This window comes from Panthera onca, chromosome B1, assembly GCF_046562875.1.
Source record: "Panthera onca isolate mPanOnc1 chromosome B1, mPanOnc1 haplotype 2, whole genome shotgun sequence".
Taxonomy (NCBI): domain Eukaryota; kingdom Metazoa; phylum Chordata; class Mammalia; order Carnivora; family Felidae; genus Panthera; species Panthera onca.
In genome coordinates, this window is record NC_138342.1 from 69,906,427 (window position 1) to 69,929,768 (window position 23,342).

Consider the following 23,342-nt stretch of genomic DNA (forward strand, 5'->3'; position numbering starts at 1 on the left):
AAAGATAAAAGGCAGCAAAGTGAATGCTCATGAATTACATGAATGGAAATATTTTACCTAATTCTATCACCATTGGAAACACATCTTTATTTTTCACATAAAGAATGTATCATGAAAAGTTTTGTTCCTAGACATAGTAGAGGCCAAAAACATGACTTTGTAGAGATCTTTGGATACGAGTTCTGAGCTCCATAGAATGTCAAACTATAATGACATATCTCTTAAGCTTGCAGACATAATTCAACTCAAAGGCTAATTTTTCACTATATGCCTAACCTGTTCATGAAATGTTTTGTTTACAATATATTCTTCAATGCAGGGTAATGAGAACAGAAATTATTTTTGTAATGCTTCGGACAACTAATATGGAAGCATATTGAGATGATAAACTTAAAGCAATATTGCATTTTATGGTTAACTTTTTTTCCTGCATGGTAGCAAATAATGAATACTTATATTGAAGAAAAATATATAAATTGGACATGCTCAGAATATGCATTATATAATATAATGAGGTGACTGCAGGATCTCTTTATTGATCTAGTCATCTAACAGAAAGGGAGCATTTAAAGAGTGTGATTTTTAGGTAAAGGGGAATCTTCAGTATTCACTGATAACTGGGAGTACCACACACTGACATATATTTGTTTTGAGGTTGAAATTTGGTAGTAAGTGCCAATGGTGATTTAGAGATGTGAGAAAACCTCAGATTTTATCCTGATAACATTCTTTCTCTAATGAACAGGATATCTATGCCTATGGGTTTTTAAAACACTTGGATTGATTTGGTCACTTACAATGGTTGATGCTCTGAGTCTAAAAACATCTAGACCCTAAATACATAAAGTCCAATTTAGTGAATGTAAAAAGCAGGAAGTATAAAACTGGACCTCTCTTTTAATATGGGAACTTCCTGTATTGAGGGAAGTATAATTCTTTTTAAATCAAGCAATGCCAATTGATGTATTTTGGAATATTTTGGGGAAATATTCTTGTGCCTTTTACCACTTGTCCAACTCTTTTCTCTTGTGGTTTACATTTCAATAGGCCCTTCATTTCATAGTGGTAATCTGCCAGCTGCTAGATTCTTGTTAATGAGTTCATTTGGATGCATACTCTTCCTTTAGTTAACACATGCCAAGCTTTCTCTTCATGAAGTAAATCTTCTAATTTTGCTTGCCAAATTGGTTGTTGGTGGTTGTTTATACAGCTTCCTGAAATATGCTACCTGGCAATTTTGGATTAATAAAGATTGAATTGCATTGTGGTGACATTTTCAGTCAGGATTACAGCAGCTCATATTTACACTTTCAAGATGGTAAGGGAATAGTTTGTCAGACTGAAGAAATTGTGCTTCATTTTAATGCTTCCTTACTAATATCAACAAGGCAGATTTTCAAATAGTTCACTTGCATTTCATCCAGAACCCCGCTCTTTATTTAGATAGGGTTCTGGGGTGTCTGCCTAGATGACTCTTTACTTGCATCTGGGCTTAGCTAACTTCTCATCCTTTAGGACACAATTAAGGCACTATCTTGTCCCTAAAGACTTCCTCATGCTTATTGAAAATAATGCTGCAATAAACATAGGGGTGCATGTATCCCTTTGAATTAGTGTTTTTGTATTTTGGGGGCAAATACCCAGTAGTGTGATTCCTGGATGGCAGGGTAGTTCTATTTTTAATTTTTTGAAGAGCCTCCATACTATTTTCCACAGAGGCTGCACCAGTTTTCATTCCCACCAACAGTGCATGAGGGTTCCTTTTTCTCCATATCCTCACCAACACTTGTTGTTTCTTGTGTTTTTTATTTTAGCCGTTTTGACAGGTGTGAGGTGAAGCTAGAGAGTATAATGCTAGGCAAAATAAGTCAGAGAACGACAGATACCATATGATTTCACTCATATGTGGAATTTAAGAAATTAAAAAACAAACAAAGGGGGAAAAAGAGAAACAAAGCAAGAAACAGACCCTTAATTATAGAGAACAAACTGATGCTAATGAGAGGGGGGGCGGGTGTGGGGATGGGTGAAATAGGTGATGTGGATTAAGGAGAGCACTTGTTGTGATGAGTATTGGGTGATGTATAGAATTGTTGAATCACTGTATTATACACCTGAAGCTAATATAACACTGTATGCTAGCTCTACTGGAATTAAAATTAAAAACTTAAAAAGAAAAAGACTTCCTCATGCCTAGACTTAGGGCCAGGTGCCCCTCTTATACCAGTCTAGTGTCTGCCTCATCACAACATAAGTTGCCTGCTACCACAATGACCTGTTTACATGCGTAACAGCTTTAGCCACTAGAAAGTGGGTTCTTTGAAAGTGGATTCTTTGGAGTGGGTCTCCAAAGCTAGGTACCTAACAGGCACCAATAAAAGTTTGTTGAATTAAGAACGGTGTAATTGTGGTTGTTTAAGATTGATGAGTATCCGTGCTTTTTTTTGTGTATAGAATATTTATAAAGTATGTTTTCATTATGGGGTATGTTTTTGTACAGTTGGTTGGAGAATATCTTTATAAAGGATATTTTCGGGTTACCAGTTAATCACTTTGGGTCTTGTTTTTTTTTTAACCAAGGTGCTAAAATCTCTGGGTAGCCAGGGTGCGACTTCTCAACCTAACTCTGTGAAATTACTCCTTTACTGTCTCAGTATGCTCAAATGATTGTGAATGGTTTTCTAGGTCTTAGAAAGTCTTTTGGTATTTAAATAATAACATATAACTTAAAAACTATTTTCAAACATACACAAAATCATATTATGTAGCTGATATGGAACTACTTCCCACAAAGTTTTTATATAAATAAATATACATATATTTATGAGAATGATGTTCTGAAACTATGTTTCCAGTAATAGAATGCATAAGACCTAGGTACTGATTGCATAAACTGTATAAACATATGTGTGTGATCTAGTATTGACCCATTAAACCAAACACATTTGTTAAGATTGAATCAGTAGCAGAAAATGTTTCAATTTTTTTTTTCCTTTTTAGAATACTGGCTGAGTTGGGTCTGCTGCTTATAATTCTGAAGGGTAAGGTAAGAACATGAATTGAATACCTACCATATACCAAGCATCTTATATAAATAGTCTAGTTTAAAATTTACAATAAGCCTAGGTTACTGTCCCATTTTATAGATGAGAGAAGTGAGTATCATAGATGCTTATGCCATAGATCTTATGTTTGTTGTTCAAATTTTCAGAGTTAGTCAGTGATGAAGTCTGGTTTTGAAGCCAGGTATATTTGAGAATAATTGGTAATAGATTTGGCCCAATAATTGCTCTTTGAACTTTAGCCATTGACCAATTTGATTTGTATACCCAGGTCCCTTTGATGATGTAGTAAACAAAAGCAACACATTGCTGAAAATATATTATTGTTAAAAAGAGTTAACAGGAACCGTAAAGGAGATTGTACCATTATTATGTATAACCTGAGTTTATGCAGATTTGTAAAGAATAATTTAACATATGTCTCTTATGTTCTTTTAACTTCTTTTTTCTTTCTTTCCTTTTTTAAAAAAGTGGCTAAAGACAGATGCTGCTTTTCTTATGAGTGCTTATACATGTATAAAATCTCTAATTAGGTTTTCTTAAATATTAGCAGTTTTTTATCCAGTAGAATTTGTCAAGAAGAAAATAGAACAAAGAATATTTATACCATTCTTCACTTATACATATGAAAAATTGAAAGTAAAAGGTATTTGACCTGATAATGGATGCCTGCTAACATTTTGGAAACTTTTCTAATAGAATGCAAAGTTACTAAATGATAGAGAAAAAATATCTTTCAGTGACATGTCTGAAGATGGTAACAGTTAACATTTTCTTTCTATATGGAAAACAGTTGACATTAATGCAGTATATAGTGAACATTTTCAAAAGATGCCAAGTGAATGTAAATTAGCTATAACCACACACAAGGATAAAGCCAGCCCTGAAGTTACAGATGAAAAAACAATCTATTGGATTAACCTTTGTTTCCACAACTATTATAGCCAGTGTGACCCTGGCTGAATATTATAATTTAGACACTGAATATTAATAATTTAGATCTCACCCCCATTTGTAATTAGAAGGTTACCAGCCACCATTCCCCAATTATCTTTCCAAGTGGTACAACATCTTAATATGTCAAATAGAATTTGTAGATGCAGCAGTAAATTAAAAAATAATAAAAATTTAAACTTAAATTAAGATTAAAGAGAGAGAGAGAGAGAGAGAGAGGGAGCTATTTTGACCTGAAGAGGGGAGCTCCAGTGCCAGACCCATTCCCTGGCATTGACCCAGAGACAACAATCCTGGTGGCAGAGCTGTGCTTCATTTAAATATTTTTATTATTTATTTTTCTCTTGAAAATGTATGCTGTGCGCATGACATCAACTTCCAAGCATATAAAAAGCCATTCCCAAACATAAGCCTTTCTTTTATTGTCTTGTTTCTATTTCCCAGAGGCAACACCATTGCAGTTTTTTGAGACTTTATCCAGATTATATATTTATTTTAAACAACGGAATTTCTGGAATGCTCTGTCATGTATATGTCCCCATGAAACACATTAAGTGCACTTTCCTTTTCTATTCTGCACCTTTGGCTGAAAATTAAAGTTGCCTGGCAATTCTGTCATCACATGCTTAATATGATATGTAAATTGTTGGCATCTTTGCCCTCTGTGGCCTCAGCTGCCTGAGAACTCCCACAATAGCAGCAGGATGAATGACAGGCCACATCCAGTAGCATGTGTTTAATTTTCAGTGAGCTACCATGAGAAAAAAGAATACGTCTTTGTATTTAATGAAGGTTCAATATGCTTATCCTGGCATTATATTACCTTTCTGGCAGCTAGGTGATTGAAAAAGAAAATATGTGTATTTGTGTGTCTCCTTACATAGTTGTCATGTATGCAGAGAGTGATTGAGGGCTTCTACTTTATGAATTTATGAAAAATTGTTGTGTTCTCTGGGAAGCAGAAATCTGTCTCTACTGTGCCTTTCCACCGTCGTCTTGGTGGTGCTATAAATTCTTATCTCCTTAAACTGCTTCACTGAAGCATAATTGGCACACAGTAAACACCACATATTTAAAATACATAATTTGATAAGTTTTGACCTAGGTATAAACAGTGAAACCATCACCACAGTAAAGATGATGAACACCTCTGTTACTGCTAAATGTCTCCAGGGGCGCCTGGGTGGCTCAGTCGGTTAAGCGGCCAACTTCGGCTCAGGTCACGATCTCACACTCCGTGAGTTCGAGCCCCCGCGTCGGGCTCTGTGCTGACCGCTCAGAGCCTGGAGCCTGTTTCAGATTCTGTGTCTCCCTCTCTCTCTGACCCTCCCCCGTTCATGCTCTGTCTCTCTCTGTCTCAAAAATAAATAAACGTTAAAAAAAAAAAAAAACAAACTAAACGTCTCCTAATGCCCTTTGGAATTTCCTCCCTTTTGCCTTCCCCAGCCTACACCCAATGACTACTCTGTTTTCTTGAACTACAAATTAGCTACTATTTTCAAAAACTATATGTAAATGGAGTCATACACTGTATATTCTTTTTAATCTGGGTTTTACTCAGCATAATTATTTTGCATTTCATCCCTGTTGCTGCATGTATCAGTGGTTCACATCTTCTTCCTGCTGTGTAGTAGTCCACTGAATAGATGTACTACAATTTGTTCATCCATTCACTTATTTAGGGATGTTTGGGTTGGTTCTAGCTTTTAACTCCTACAAATAAAGCTTCCATGAACAATTATGCTCAGGTCTTTCTATGGACGTCTTCTTTCATTTTCTTCGGTAAACGCTAAGGAGTAGGATGGGTGAGTCATATGATAGGTGGGTATTTAATTTTTTAAGAGACTGCCAAACTGTTTTTCGAAGTGACTCTACCATTTTACATTCCCAACAACAGTGTATGAGAGTTCTAGTAGCACCACATTTTGCCAACCTTTGATATGTTCAGTGTTTTAGTTTTGATAATTTTAATAGGTATGTAGTGGTAGCTCATTGTGTCTTTAATTTGCATTTTTTCCAATGACATATGATACTGACCATCTTTTCATGTTCTTTTTTGCCATCTGTATCTCTTCCTTGGTGAAGTGTCTGTTCAAACTATTGCTTTAATTAATTAATTCAAATTGTTTTTGTATTTAGTTTTGGAAGTCATATATATTCTAGATACAAGTCCTTAATCCCATATGATTAGCAAATATTTTCTGTATGCAAGTTTTTTCTCAACCTATGGTATGTTTTCATTATCTTTACAGTGTCTTTCAAAGAGCAGACATTTTAATTTTTATGAAGTCTAGTTCATCAGTTAAAAAAATATGGGTTATGCCACTAGTGTTATATCTTAGAACTTTTTGCTTAGGTCAAGGTCACAAATACTATCTCCTATGGTTTTTTTTAGAAGTTTCTAAACTTAGGTTTTACATTTAAGTTTGTAATAATTTTGAGTTAATTTTTATATGTGGGGTGAAGTATTGAGCATAGTTTATTGTTTTGCCACTAGTGCTACCCTGTCTTAATTACCGTGGCTTTATACAACTTTTGAAACTCCCAAATCTAAGTCTTCAAACTTTGTTTTTCTTATGTAAAGTTGTTTTAGCTATTTTGGTCCTTTTCATTTGCACATGAACTTTAGAATCAGTTTATTGATCTTCATAAGTAGGCATGCTATACTTTTGATTAGGATTACATTGAAACTGTAGATCCATTTGGAGAGAATTGACATCTTATCAGTGTTGAATCTTCTGTTCCATGAACATGGTAAATCCTCCCATTTGTTTAGGTCTTCTTAATTTCCCTCAGCAATACTTTCTAGTTTTCGGTGTATAGGTCTTACATATTTTTTGACAGATTTATTTCTAAGCATTTCTTATTTTTTAGGTTATTGCAAATGGCATTAAAATTTAATATCTGATTGCTCTTTGCTAGTATATAAAAATATAATTGATATTGATGTATTTTTCTTGTATCCTTCAATTTTGCAAAACTCACCAATTAGTCCTAGTAGCTTTCTGTTAGATTCCATAGAATTTTCTACATGGTCATTGTGTCATCTGCAAATAAAGATAGTTTACTTATTACTTTTTAATCTGTATGCCATTTATTTACTTTTCTTGTCTTACCACACGTCCTAGCACCTCTAAGACAAATTTCAATAGAACTAGTGAGAGTGGTCATGCTTGCCTGTTTCTGATCTGAGAAAGAAACATTAACTTCCCCTTCAGTTTTAAAGATATTTTTGTTTTAGTATGACAGTACTTTAAAGGCAGCACTCCACTGTCTTCCAACTTGTATTTTTTCTAATGAGAAACTTGCAGTCATTCTCATCTTTGTTCCTCTGTGTGTGCTGTGTCTTTTTTCTCTGACTGCTTTTAAAATTTTGTCTTTATCATTATTTTAAGCAATTTGATTTTGATGTGCCTCGATAGTATTTTTTGTTTATTTGTTTCTTGTTTTAGGGGTTAATAGAGATCCTTGGATCTATAAGCTTATAAATATATTTTTAAGTCAAATTTGGACATTTTTCAGTCATTGGTTCAAATACTGATTGCTTCTGTCTCCACTCTTCTTTAAGGACTCTACTTACAATTACATCATACACTTCATAGGCTGTCTCATAGTTCACTGATGTTCTCTTCATTTGTTTTTGTTTTTGTTTTGCTGATTCATTTTTGATGGTTTCTAGTGCTATGCCTTCAATTTTACTAATCTTTTCTTCTGTAATGTCCAAATCATTGTTTATTCCATCTAGTGTATTTTTTACCTCAGATATAGTAGTTTTCATCACTAGAAGTTTGATTTGCATCTTTTTTATATCTCCCATGCCATTACTTTTTATAGATGAGGAAACTGAAGCACATAGAAGGTAAGAAATTTGCCCAAGATTCCAGAGCTATTAATAAGTGGATACCAGGGATACAAATTTAGGCAGCCTGATCCCAAAGACTTCATTTTTAATCAATGTGTATATTCTTTTTTTTTTTAATTTTTTTAATGTTTATTATTGACAGAGAGAGAGAGACAGAGCATGAGTAGGGGAGGGGCAGAGAGAGAGGGAGACACAGAATCTGAAACAGGTTCCAGGCTCTGAGCTGTCAGCACAGAGCCCGACGCGGGGCTCGAACTCACGGACAGCCAAGATCATGACCTGAGCCGAAGTTGGACGCTCAACCGACTGAGCCACCCAGGAGCTCCTCAATGTGTATATTCTTATTTTAAATGGTATATCACTATCCCATACTATTCTTTTCCAAAGCATTTAGAACGATTGTCACTTAAAAGAACATAAAAATTGTTATTTTTGTTGTTATAGTAAACTATCAGCAAGCTGCAAAACTTCCTCAACTTTTAAAACTCAACTTAGATGACAGTTCTTAAAAATCTTCCCGATCCTTCACCACCAATACAGGCATTTCAAGCTTTTGTTCTTCTGTCTATAATGGTATTATAGCATTTTGTAGTTGAATTTTGAATTCAATATTCAGTTGAATATTGAATGGAGGGTAGGTTGTTTGGTGGACTAAGTAAATATTTAGGGCATGTGCAGCCTATTTTATGGTCAGTGGTTGAAGTGCTGACAGCAATCAAAGAAGGTCACTAGATACTAGCAAGAAGGATAGATAACGTGACTTCTCAGCATAGGTGATGTACCATGGATAAGGACTGGGCAGTCTTCAAGGGCTACCTTGGCTCCAAAAGGCTTCTCGGGTTGTTGTATATGGTGACACTACTTCAGAGGGTTCCATTCATGTCAGTATCTATGTGAATAGTAATCCCCTAGAATTGTGGAGTCCATAACCATCACAATGGCATGCAGCTGCTCTTTGAGGTTACCACATATATTACAGAATAAGATGACTTAAATTGGAACTCCACTGGAGGCAAGGTGGCCTCTGAGTACTAATTCTTCTTTCAACAGGATTCCCTGAGGCCTGGTTACACTGTCTTAGGCTCTACAAACGTATCATCTCTTATAACTAACTACTTCTTCCTTTCCTGTTTACTTAATTTCTTCTCTTTCAATCCGGGGATGTTTTTCTTCTGTCTTTGGGACAGTAAATTCAGGTCTAATTCATTGGGTTTCTCCTTTGCCCTGAGTCCTGTCAGAAGTTAGGCTTTTGAAACTTAAAAATATTTATATTTTCTACAGTAAACCAGTTTTCCTTGAAGATTATGTACTGCAAGATCAGATTATTGCACAAATGGAGGAGTGAGTCAGAAATACTGGAAAAGTGAGAAGTGTTACTTAATATTTCAAACACATTTGTCTCCCCAAATAGACCATGAACTCCTTAAAGAATTTGCCCTCAAGGGTAAGGAACATGTTTTTTATAAACAAAGATATTGGATTTGAGTGCCATACAGATTTGCTGCAAGGTACATTTTCAGTTCTTTCCATTTCTCATTAGTTGCTACTACTTCAGAGGAATTCTGTTCTATTATTGCATTTTGAAGAATTTAATCCCATCCCTGTAAATGTGTTGTGTACCTGGCTAATAATTTATATTTGTGCTACAGAAGTGATTTAGTTTATAAGACTAACATTAGTTTCCCTAATTTTAGTAACTATTATATTAATTTTTCTCCTCTAACCCTTATTATAGCTTGTAACTATTTAAATTGACTACATTCCATCATGCAAGCCTCTTAGATTCATGTCTCTGAATTTTGAACAGTGGATGACCTATCCCAGTCTTTAATATTAACTATTAGGATCCTCACATTTTTTTGTGTGTGTTAAAATGATCTATTCCATATTTGCATAGGTATTAGGTAATTATACTTAAAACAATAGGGGCAAAGATTTAATGAGTTGGTATTCATTTTATTTTGTATATCTGGAATTACAGTTCATACCTAAAATGTAATTTAGTGTTAATTATGTACAAATTAGAATATGTAAAAATTGTAATTAGTTGCCATCACCTGCTGGCTATAGACACAAATCAATACTTAAAAAAAATCTCACCTGAGCTTATTATTTGCTTTCTTCTTTTTTTAAAGATTTTTTAAAAGTTTATTTATTTTGAGAGAGACACAGAGCAAGTAGGGGAGGGGCACAGAGAGAGGAGACAGAGGATCTGAAGTGGGCTCTGTGCTGACAGCAGAGAGCCCGGTGCCCGGTTTGAACTCACGAACCATGAGGTCATGACCTGAGCTGAAGTCAGATGCTTAACTGATTGAGCCACCCAAACATCCTGAGCTTATTATTTTCAGTAGTAAGAACTATAGATTCACGTGGTGTAGACTTACCTTCTAGTTTCAGTTGTAGAAGTTCATTTTGTGACTTTGAGCAAATATTTAACTCTTCCAGTTATCTGTTTTCTTGCCTTTATGATGAAGGCACTGGGTTGGATCAGTTGTAAGCTCACTGCTTTGCTTGAATGTCAACTCAGGAAAAATTATCCTTTGAAACAAATAAAACAAATTTTATTGATTATGTATTTAATCAGGAAATTCAGTATCTGTAAAAATATATGTACTATTTCTTTTATTATTTCTCTGTGAATAAAGAGTTTCTCTTTTGAATTAAATTTCAGGAACTACATTAAAATGCTATCATGAAGAAGTGTTGAGACTTCTCAACACTTTAAATGAATTAAAATTTATTTTTGAAATTGCTGTATTTTGCCTCTTTACCAGCTTTCTAAACCACTTAACTGAAAATGTGTTGTATCATATCAGGACTCTTGATATTGTATTCTTCAAACCAAGATTTTCCCATTGCAAATGGGAAAAAATCAGCAGTGTTTTTAATCTAAAAAATATTATTCCCCAGGCCTCTTATGTTGGAACATATGATTTTCATCAGCCACTTTTCTTCCTCTTGCCAATGGCCATAGAAGTATTTTATGTTTTATTTATTTAGAAAACAGCCTGTCACATACACATTGCCACCTGCTGTTTTTTTTCTCCTATATTCCACACTGAGCAGATCGTTTCTTACATTGCTTGCCCAGTAATTTCAATCAACATATTCTTCCCTAATAGCCAGACCCAAGGAATAGAGCTGCAAAATATTGATTAACAAGTCATTTCTAAAGGCTGAAAAATAGTAGAATTTGGCCCTCTCCAAGCCCCATTTCTGAGCTCCACCAAAAAGTTAAAAGGGCCAAATGTGGTCTGTGGATTTCAAAATGTGCATCAATATACTCTATCATTTCTCAGATTCCAATTTTGAGAAAATTGGGGAATAATATTTTGGAAGCTTCAAGTAGTCAGTTACAGGTTGACAGGCCTAACTAGCCCCAGATAAAGAATATCAAGCCAGATTCCTAGAACTCCATTGAATTTGAAAACCCAGATTGACCTAGAAAGGACACAGCTTTCTTCGAATTTGGACCAGTGTTTACATAGGACGGCAAAGTTCAATGGGCTCATACAGAAAAAATTTAAAAAACAGACCACAAAAATATCATAACTGTAATAAAATTGCAAACAAAAATTTTCTAACAGTGACTGTTGGTCCAAGTAATAATAGTATTTTCATGACAATGGAGTGTCTTAACAGATTTAGCAGAATTTAGAAGTACCGGTCATTAACAAGTTTAAAGTATTATTAAGTAGCTGAGTGCTACAAGGTGAGAATTATTTATTGCTGGTAAATTAAGTTCACATTTATAAAATGCATTACCATTTCATCCTGCTTGAGGCTGATGTGGTAGAGATATGCTATATATTCTCCAAACCTCATTTTATATCTCTCTTAGGCACATAGATAGACTATACTTTCCAGTCTCCCTTTCAGTTGGGAAGCATAGTCATATGATTGAGTTCTGACCAAAGATGTGGGCAAAAATAAAATATGCCCAGTAGAGGCCTGACACAAAGCTCTCTTATCATCCTTCACATCCTTTATCCATTCACACAGCCTTGAAGGAGGATTCAGTGGAAGATTTCAAGGCTGCAGGGAATAATAGAGACATTAGATTGGAAAAGCAAAAACAAAACTTGTTCTTTGAATTGCTGCATAGACTAGAGCCATGGCCACTTTGACATTCTGCTTAGAATTGTAAAGTGAGTAAAAAATTAATTTTTACAGTGTTCAGCCAGAGATTTTGGAATTGTTACTTATGGTAGTTAGCTTACCTTCAGCAATACAACTTATTGGTAGATTTGCCATTCTTCCTAAATATTGTGCCTACCATTCAGAAATCAACTGTGGGTTTTTTTTAATGTTTTTATTTATTTATTTATTTACTTAAAAATTTTTTTCAGGGCTCCTGGGTGGCTCAGTCGGTTAAGCATCCAGCTCTGGCTCAGGTCATGATCTCATAGTTTGTGAGTTCGAGCCCTGCGCTGGGCTCTGTACTGACAGCTCAGATCCTAGATCTTGCTTCAGATTCTGTGTCTCCCTCTCTCTCTGCCCCTCCCTGGCTCATGCTCTGTCTCTCTCTGGCTCTAAAAAAAATGAATAAACGTTAAAAAAAAATTTTTTTTTGAGAGACAGAGAGAGACAGAGCATGAGTGGGGGAGGGGCAGAGAGAGGGAGACACAGAATCTGAAGCAGCCTCCAGGCTCTGAGCTGTCAGCACAGAGCCCAACGCGGGGCTCAAATCCTGAGATCATGATCTGAGCTGAAGTCGGATGCTTAACCGACTGAGCCACCCAGGCACTCTTATCTATCTATCTATCTATCTATCTATCTATCTATCTATCTATCATCTATTTTTGAAAGAGAGAGAGAGAGAGCGTGAGCAGGGGAGGAGCAAAGAGAGGGAGACAGAGGATCTGAAGCGGGCTCCACACTGACAACATTGAGAGCCAATGTGGGGCCCAAACTCATGAACCATGAAATCATGACCTGAACTGAAATCAAGAGTTAGACACTTACCCAACTGAGCCACCCAGGCAACTCAGAAATCAACTGTGGGTTTTGAAGTTTTGGTTCAACCAACAATGGCAAATAGATTTCACCTCATTGGACAATTATAGGATTGATTGTGGAAAGCTGAGGGGCTAACCTTTGCAGAACTTTGAGGCTATGTTTAAATTCAGTCGGAAAAAGCCCAGATTCATAGTGATTTTTGTCTTGAGCAAAAAGAGAAGAATGGTGTTCTAGATGCTATATATTTGAAATCTCTGGATAGGACAATTAAGTTTTTAGAAGGCATAGATAATGGAAAATAGTGAGAGAAGCCCAGTTGCAAAGTTACTTTTCTTATAATAATCACATAATTTACAACTGAAACTATGTAATTATAGCCTCAATTCTAAATCCTAGCATAGGGCCTGGATCTTAATTTGGTGAATTTTGGGAGAATGAATAAGTAAATAAACAAACAGGAACTAAAGGTATTTGCCTGAGAAGAGGAAATTCTTTTAAAATACGTTGTAAAGAAAGGGTACATATTCACACATGGGTGTCAACTTTTGGATTATTTTTTATGCAACAATTATTGTAACCTGAGCTCCATGAAGACAAAGACTTGTCTGCTTTGGTCAAAGCTGTACAACCTGACCCCCCTGGAAGAGTACCTGATACACTGGAGGTGCTCAATTAAATATTGTCGAACTAATCAAATCCAGTTTATATTAATCTTTTTTTTTTAACATTTTATTTATTTTTGAGTTGGGGGGCAGAGAGAGAGAGAGAGAGGGAGACCAGACTCTGAAGCAAGCTCCAGGCTCTGAGCTGTCAGCACAGAGCCTGATGTGGGGCTCAAACGCAGGAACTGTGAGATCATGACCTGAGCTGAAGTTGATGCTTAACTGACTAAGACACCCAGGCTCCCTGAGTTTGTATTAACCTTATTCTGGCTATGATGTGTTTTCCAGAGGTAAAGGTCTTCCTCTGCTGTGCTTACAGTTGGCAGTACCTGTGTACTTGACACTACAGGTCTTGTAGACAGGCTGTTTAATTAGCTATTTATCCATATCAGAAAAACGTATTCTTCTTTTTTTAAGTTTTATTTATTTATTTATTTATTTATTTATTTATTTATTTATTTAGAAAGGGAGAGAGAGGCAGGCTCGAACCCATGAACTGTGAGATCATGACCTGAGCCTAAATCAAGAGTCGGACGTTTAACCGACTGAGCCACCCAGGCAGGTATTATTCTTAATGTGGAATGGGATTTAGAATCAAATTACAGAGGCTACATCTTGTGCTTCTTAGTCTCTGAAGTAAGTATTCAGTTCTGTAAGCAGAAAAATGAAGTATTTGATAACAACATTATGCAAACACATTACCGGTCCTTCCTGGCAATTTGTGCTTCTGAATTCAATAAATAAAGAAATGTGTAAAAAGTACCAATACACATACTTCCAGTGAAGGTTTGGTTTCCCCATCTGCTTTTTCCACAATTTCTGAAGCATTCTAAATGCACATCAATCATGATATTTTTTCATACTGGAAAAGAGTAAAGAAGGCACAGTGCTAAAAATTACATGTGGGGATGTGTCACGGGTTTGCAGTCTGTGTAGTTGCCCTGCCTTTGGGTAGTGCTCTTAAAATTCTTAATCACTTTTGACAAGAAACCTCACATTTTTCAATTTATACTGCACCCACAAAGTAGGTACTGGCCCTGATCAGGTGGCATTTTCTAAAACACAACTTCGAGATAACAAGGCATTGCCTGACAATGACCAGGTGCCCAATAACAAAAATTGTTTTTAGAGTAAGCAAATGGGTGAATGAAAATGTTTCAATGGCACATCATAAAAATACAAATATGTGTGTTAAACACTTCAGCAGAAGAGGTTCTTATTCAAACTAGAAAATGAAGGCAGGAAGAGTCAAGAGTAAGAACAGATCAGTCAAGTTCTTTTCTTTCCAGATCAACAAGAGTAAAAAGCTGAGCATAAGTTCACTGCCTATAAGACAAGTAAAATAATTCATTTCTTGTAACAGTAAATTATTATTTTTTAACTTTTGGTATTTTTTATGGAGTATTTCCTACTCAGAAACATTCAAGGGTTTATAGAGGATCCATTTAAAACCATTTTCTATTACCAAATTCAGACGGGCTCCCTTTAATTTCAGTGAATATTATTTCTCTAGTGTCATGAGACATTATGAACAGTTACTTGTGATTTTTGATGGAACTCTTTCTCAATGAAGCCCAGTGTTTAAAAAACATCAGCTTCCTAACCTGCCCAATATTTGGCCACATTTTGGCAGGAAATAAACTCAGAGAGGTTGACATTAGATCAATAACAAGAGGGAAAAGTAACCTCAAGCTTTTCAGTCCAACCTGAGAAATTTAGATTCATCGTGTAGTGTAGATGTGTTATTTGCAACACAATATCATGCATAGTTTTATGCAAATTCTAGTTCATACCAAACAGGTTAAGTGTTGGCATAATCATCTTCCAACACTTTTTACACAGCCATTGAGTGTCGCTCTGATCTAAATGTCATGGATTTGCTTAGGTTGGGATGTGGTCTATTTGATGCTTATTCAGCCATATTGAGAGGCTGATAGTTCTGCCATTGTGGCTTGCCACCGCAGTCCTGGCCATTGATTGCGGTGACTTAGGTAATGAGTTTGGTTATGTTTCATATTTATTGTTTTTGTCTAGCCTAGAAGCCCATTTTTGCAAATGCAACGGTTGTGGCTGTATGACTAAATACTCAATTTAGGATTTATATTTAACTTCTCAGTAATTTGACTGAGACTAAGAAAGGTGTATCTGATTACTTCTGTTAGATGCTAGTTAATAAATTGTATTCTCACTAGAGAGGTATAATTTCTTCTGGAAGAAATAAAAGACTTGATGGCTTGATGGCTAACCTGATAGCAAGTTCCCGGTCCATTTTGGCGCTACTGACAAACATTCTACTTTCAGAAAGTAGCACTTTCAGATTAAGTTGAAATATTGGCATGCAGGCTGACACTACTAATTTCATTTTTAATGGAGAAAAAATTAGCTAAAATGGGATATTGATTTGATTTTGAAGCTGTATTTCCTTGCAAGAGGTTGGTCTCATTTATTACAAATTAGAAGCTATTTAGCTGACTGCTATACCTATCAATTTCCTCTCTAATGTTTTTAAAAAAATTAATGAAATATGAATACTACATTTCAAGTTTGTGATACACTTTAATAGGGTCGTTAAATATAGGTCTTTTATTTGGAGTTTTTACAAAAATTTTAAAAACTGGCACATGTCTAAAAGTTTTAGAATGTCAATAAAAATTTTAATATGTTATTTTAAAGTATGCATATGTAGTTTTCCTCATTCCTTTTTTATTTATTCATCATTTATATTTATACTCAATAATGCCTAAAAAATGAAATATACAAAAAAATTTAACTTTATTTTTACTTGCATCTGTTTATTGCTCTGTAGATACATTAATTAATGACATTTGTTTCCAAGAGCTAATAGGAGTCATTTTTGTCTCCAATTCTATATCAAACAGAACAGAAAAAAAAAAAAATAGGACTCAGAATCAGAAAAGACAGCAATATGGTGTTATATGAGATTTTGGAGAACTCCCACTGTGGACTGAAACTTCAGGCACTGACAATGTAATGATGCAATCACATTTATTTTATGGGAACAAAGGATAATAATGAAATAAGGAAATTATTCTTAAACAAGGCAGACCAACACAACTTCTCCCTTTCCTATAATGCCTCCAAATGTACTTTAGGGGATACAAATAATAAGTAAATTCTTTTATGAAATTCATTTATTTTTAATTTTAATTTAATTTAATCTTATTTTATTATTATTTTTTAATTTAAATTCGAGTTAGTTAACTTGAAGTGTAGTATTGGCTTCAGGAGTAGAACCCAGTGATTCATCACTTACATATAATACCCAGTGCTCATCCTAGCCATGAAATTCTTTTTTTAGGAATCCCACTGCCGTACTTTTGATAAGTATGTTTCTCTAATTTGCTTCAGGAGAGATTAGGTCCTTTGCAAAAACTGTTCAAAAGAAACATATAATGTTATCTGTCCATAGGTCAAGGTCTAGAGGTATTTTATCATGGTGGAGTATATAATTCATTTTTACCAAGGCAAAAATCATACACCAGGGAAAATAACAAAAGATTTAATATGCTTTTTTGTTCCCAAGCAGGAACTCTGTATTAAAAATTCCCCAGAGATAGTTTAACTAGTCAGGAAATCTCCTTATCATCTAATCCTTAATCAGCAAGCTAGAAACATCAGCCTCAGGGCTCAGAACCATTTTCCTTAAGTGGGCAGAAAGTTCAAGAGGGTATATATGATAACCAAATATTGTTTGAACTTTACTTTTCATAGGAAAGTTACCATATATGAAACACTTTATCAGTTCTGTCTCTTGGTTATCCTGAGATATCCTTCTTACTATTATTTTACAAATCAGATGAGGAGCTCTTCCATTACCTACAATGTGGAGCTTGAGGATGTGGGAGGTTAGGGAGTTGGGGAGCCATAGGCCAAATGGCAGAGGCTGTGGAGAGGTGGGGACTGTTATGACTAAATGGTATAACCCCTGCTACAGCACCCACCTATACAGTATTGGGCAAAGCATAAATCCTCAGTGAAAGGCAAACTTCATTGGGCCTTTGGGGACACATTCAGTAAGTAGCACCCTTCTCCCCAGCCAGGATTGTGAAAAAGTTGAGAAATAAAAGGAAAGAAAAGTAGCAAATAGAGGCATAATATATATGTGTGTGTGTGTGTGTGTGTGTGTGTATATATATATATATATATTTTTTTTTTTTTTTTTTTTTTAACTGACAGAGCTGGGTTGAGCAAGTGGCTTTAGGTTTAGTAGCCAAATGAGCTCAGTAATTGAAGCCCAGACATATTAGATTTCCTGGCCCAATCAAAGAAGCTAAGGACCAGGGCAGACAGAGACTTGGAGGAGGAGCAGAAATCATGCTTTCCATGTATATCTTACTGTCTAGAGAAAGAAGGGTGAGGCTCACTGTGCCCATTCCAGTTTGTTCTTCCAAGATTTATTAATCAGATTTCTGTCTCCACTGGGCTGGATTGAGTAAAAGGTGGGGAAATTCTGGTCCTCTGAATAGGAAAAATCCTTCGTCAAGAAAACTTGGAGACATTATTCACCTCTAAAATTTATTTATTTTTGTTTGTTTGCTTATTTTGAGAGAGAGAGAGAGAGAGAGAGAGAGAGAGAGAGAGAGAACGCAAGAGAGTGTGTACATGCAAGAGCAGGGGAGGGACAGAGAGAGAGGAAGAGACAGAATCCCAGGCAGGCTCTGAACTGTCAGCACAGAGCCCTATGCAGGGCCCTGATCTCACTAACCATGGGATCATGACCTGAACAGAAATCAAGAGTCAGATGCTTACCAACTGAGCCACCCAGATGCCCCCTTCTCTAAAATTTATTTATAAAGGGAGGCAGGAGTCAGAACTGTCTATGACATGATAGGCTTTGGATCTCATAGGAAAGATGGTGGGTATTTATTAAGGAATTTTAATAATGGAGGTAAAAGAAACAATTGACTTTTAGAAAGCTCATTCTAGAATGGCATACACTGTAGACGATAAATGGGGATAGGGTTTGGGGAAGAGAACAGGTTTGGAAAGCAGGAAGCTCATTTAGGAGGCTTTCCCCATATTAGCTAGAATTATGGCCACAAATGTTGCTAAAAGATTAAGAAAAGTATGCTTATTTGATGTACCACAATTGTAACCACAGATAGTGGAATTCATCAAAAATCAACTTCTACAGGGGCACCTGGGTGGCTCAGTTGGTTAAGTGTCCAACTCTTGGTTTTAGCTCAGGTCATTAACTCACGGTTCATGACTTCAAGCCCTGTGTTGGGTTCTGCACTGGAGGTGTGGACCCTGCTTAGGATTCTCTCTCTTTTCCTCTCTCTCTGAGTCTCCCCTGCTCACTCTCTCTCTCAAAATAAATAAATAAACTTAAAAAAATAAACTCCTACAATTCATTGTGATTTTTAACCTATGCTCTCTTTTGTTGTAAGTATAGATTAATGTCAAAGTATGCTATTTCTAGGACAGTTTCAGTTCTCTGAATAGACATAGCTAAAGAAAGAAAAATGATCCAATGTACTTCAAAATACTGTATGAATGAATGACTAAAAGGGGCCAAGAGAAAAAGCATTGATGCAGCAAATATTTTTAATCCTTGCTTTGAAAGGTGTAGAGAGTTGACACCTGAATTTCCTGTGCTTTCATCTGATGTGATTCTTAGAGTGATGTTCTTTGTATAGAGTCCTCAATGTAGTTATTGCCTGTGATCATGACGCCTATCAGCAGAGATTGATGGGACCCTCATGCTGGATACATTAAATGCATGTAAATTATTTATTTTTCCTAGAGAAAGCATTTCAAATTATTATTATTTCTTTGTTTATTAATACATAATTGTTCTCTTCTATATTTTTTGAGAGAAAGAGAAAGAATGTGAGCATGCTTGCACATGTGTGAGTGGGGAAGGGCAGAGGCAGAGAGAGAAAGAATCTCAAGCAGGGTCTATGCTCAGTATGGGGCTCAGTGCAGGGCTTGATCTCACAAGTGTGCGATCATGATCTGAGCCAAAATCTGGTGTCAGATGTCTAACTGACTGAGCCACCCAGGTGCCACATGTAATTGTTATTTCATTAAAAATATTCTCTTTAAAAATTCAAGCTGTATTGCAAAGAATAAAGAAGAAATTAAAGTAAAAAAAAAAAGTGCTCAAATTTCACAACCAAAAAATAACCAAAATTTAATAACATCATTTCAAACCTCTCTCTCTCCATATATACAGATGTATTTTTAAAGGTATCTTAGAAAAATAAATGGATGACGCTATACATTCAGTTTTGAAGCATTAAATTTAATTTTAATTACATTTAACAAAAGTACAATCCTCTTAGATAGAAAGGAATTGCTGAATTATCTGAAGCAAAAGGCTTCAGATGAATGTTTCTCTAGGACACAAGAGATTGATTGGGTCTTTAAATATCTCCCTAAAGCTAAAGAATAATTAAAGTTAGAGTAGTCATTTATTCCTTTGTTTGTTGATATTTAATTCCATGTTTCTACTTTAGATAGTACCATGAAAGTGAAGAAACTAATTGGCAAATTCACATTTTCTTCTACTTCCTTGCTTAGGCTTATATGTATCTTGCGTTTTGTTCCTGAATCCTTTATGATTTGTTTTTTAATCCTTGTAATTTTATAACTTTCCCTAAATATAGTATCTTAAAGTTGCTAATTTTGCATCAGATTTTTATATCAAATTTTCCAGGGACACATCTTAATTTTGGTGACTGTCTACTTTTCTCACTTGCTTTCTGGTGAGTCACTTCAATCTTCAGTTTTAATTTTTATTTCAATAATGTTTTCTTCTGTGATACTTTTGAATTTTTTCTGTTCCACTTGCTTTGTTTTCTACATTACAAACACGGATTATACATCAGATCACTTTATCTCTTTCTTATCAGTAATCTTTATAATTAGTTTTATTTTGTGTGATATTTTTATGCTTAGTTTCTGCTTCTAGCTTTTTTTCTTTTCTTTCAATTTTTGGGCACCATCAGCTCAATTTTTCATCTTAAAAGGGATATTATACTTTCATTTTTAAATCATTTTGAATTATTTAAAAATTAGTGAATGATTTGTCTGAACTCTCCTTCTCTGTATGGATTTTTCATGGCTCTCTCTTAGTTTTGAAGCTTTTGTGTAGAGGTCCCAGAGGAATTCCTTTCTGTTTATATTACTCACTTTTTAAAGATTTGAGTACAGTTTACACACAATGTAACATTAGTCTTAGGTGTACAACTTAGCGATTTGCACTGGATGCAAATCAGGGTGGGGGTTCCCTTTATTACTTTGTCTCTATCTCTTTTGCTGTTCCATTGGTATTCTCACTATCTTTGGTTGTTCCATAGCTGTTCTGTCAGCCCTCAGTTCTTCAGGAGGAATTGTTCTATTAACAGGTGTAATTTGGTATGTTCCATGGAAGAGGTGAGTTCAGTCTTCCTATGTCACCCTCTTGAAACAGATCCTCTCTACTCACTTTTGATGAGACCAGTTATTTGCCAAAAAAAAAATAATAATAATAATGAAGGAAGATGTGGAGGAAGTGGGTGCCAGAGAGATACATGCATTTAAAAATGAGACTTTTGTGCTGTTCTTTGACCAAAAGAGGACTTTGGTTGTCTCTCCTATTCTGTGAGTGTGACCCATGGTTCACACATCTCTTGTCTGTCTCCTGGGTTCCACCTTGTATGCGATGTTGTCCACAAGCAGTTTTTAAAATGAACATTTTTTTTTTTGGATTTGGAGAAGCTGCAAATGAGCTTTTTTTATAAGTTGTTCTTAACTCTTAATTTCAAACACACACATAAAATCAGACAACAATTGCATTGTGGTTTGTGAGAGGGTTGGATGGAAGAAATAGTGGCAGCTGGGAAAGACTTCAACGTATTTCCTAATTGTTGTATTTATAAATGTGTATTCCTCCAAATTGCTACAAGGACATTTTTTTTCCTCCCCCTCAGTTTAGGGGTAAAAAAACCCCCAAAACCTTTCATGCTGACTGAAGAGAGACTGTGATGTGGATGCTTATTTGTCCTTTCCAGGGCTTGATTTCTAGCCTTGTGTAATGTGTAGTTAATGAAGTCACACATCTGAGACCAGCAGTGCCTAGCAACCACTTGCCTTTAATTCCCAGAGAGCCTAACATTCCCAGAGCTGGCAAGGCAAACTAATAATGGCCTGCTGTAGATTCACTTTTACCGAGTTCATCAGGAACTTGATTGACATCTTGAAGGAGGTGAGAGGGAGCCAGAGATCCCAAGAGGTGAAAACTGGGATTGCCTTTCACTGCTCTGCAGGAAAGTTTCTCCTCCGAAATGGTCAAGTTACCACAGAGTTGTCATGACTATCAAAACTCCCTTTAAAAGTGAGCTGTTTGGGGAGGTCACATTCTTCTGTTTAACATTCTTTTCTCTCATGTCTATAATTACCATTTAAATTTTGTGAAAATGTCATCAGAGAAGCAATATGGTGTAAGATTAAAAGGTAGAGAGTGACTTCTCCAGGAAATGGTTATTGACAACTTCATGAGGAAGGGAAATTTATTTTTGTTTCTTGCTAATAAAAACAATACGTGTCTTTGTGGAAAATTTTGTCGATACTAGAATGTATAAAGAACAAAATAACATTCATTCAACATCTCATTCTTTAGAAGTACATGCTTTAATATTTTGCTGTGTTTCTGCTCAGCCTTTTTCTGTGGGCATATATCTTATACATTGAAATTAAAGTGTCTGTACAGTTTTGTAATCTGCTGGCTTTTTCATCAAACATTATATCATAAAAATCTTCCCACATTTTATTTTTTAAGAAACATAATTTTTAATCTCTGAATTATACTCTGGAATAAATGTACATATCACAGTTTATTTGATTTCCCTATTGTTGGATGTTTATGTTGCTCCTAGTTTTTTTTTTTTTGGGGGGGGGATTATAAATAACACTGCAATAAAATAAAAATAAAAACTTGGAGAGGCATAAATATTTACTTGAGCTTTGTATTTTTTCCTGAAGGCAGATTTTGGACTTACTGGCTCAAGGAGTATGAATATTTTAAGCCATTCTAGCAAATATTTATTATTAAGGCCTGACACACATTTATTCCAACTTTCTACCTTGTCTTTGTGATTTAGCATTTGGTACTAGAAGGATTTGCATGTTCCTAAAATGTCATTAGACTTACATATATTAGGCATTTCATTGGTACTATTTAGAGTTTTGTGTGTGTGTGTGTATAAGTGTGGATGTATGTGTTTGCGCATGTAATGACAAAACCAGTGTTTGTCAAACTGTTTTCCATGAAGCATTAGTTCTATGAGGTATTAAAGCGTGTGCTGAGGGGCAAAAATAGTTTATGTTCATTAAATGCTGGTCCACCTGCTGTTTATGTTTGCTCTGCCTAACTACTCACCCATGGATAACCCAGCCCCAAATGAGCACCAATAAATTGTATGGAAGTGAACACCCCCTTTCTGTGCTTTATTGCCTGCAAAAAACTGTGCCATGGGGCTGGAGACCTGAAATATTGGTCTTTCTAATAGGGAATCTTTTTCAGTCTAAGGAAAGTCAGGTGGCAAACAAAAGTTTTGACGCTCTCTGATTTACCTAGTGTGGAAAGAGAAATGTGATGAAAACAAGTATGTTTGAAGGCCGCTTAACTCTTTCAGGGCACAGAGAGGCATGTGGCCCACTGAGATTAACTGAATGAAATCTCAAGGGCCCGGGGCCTCACAGTGAGATACGTAGTGTGTCAGTGTGTCTTCCTCATATTTCTTTTCACATATTTCCTAAAAAATTCTTGGTTCCACCTACGGTAAACCAGATATTAATCAGTGCTTTTGCAATTATGTTTTCCCACATAATAGAAGG

The 23,342-nt window shown here is 35.5% G+C and overlaps 1 protein-coding gene across 1 annotated transcript in view; it reads left to right on the forward strand.

Moving 5' to 3' along the window:
- Window positions 1-3,028: 3,028 nt before the first annotated feature.
- ARHGAP24 (Rho GTPase activating protein 24) overlaps window positions 3,029-23,342 on the forward strand; it is a 662,544-nt gene continuing 642,230 nt past the window's right edge. The window contains exon 1 of the mRNA XM_078445943.2: window positions 3,029-3,046. The gene's annotated coding sequence lies outside the window, so the exon portion shown is untranslated. The remainder of the gene's footprint in view (window positions 3,047-23,342) is intronic.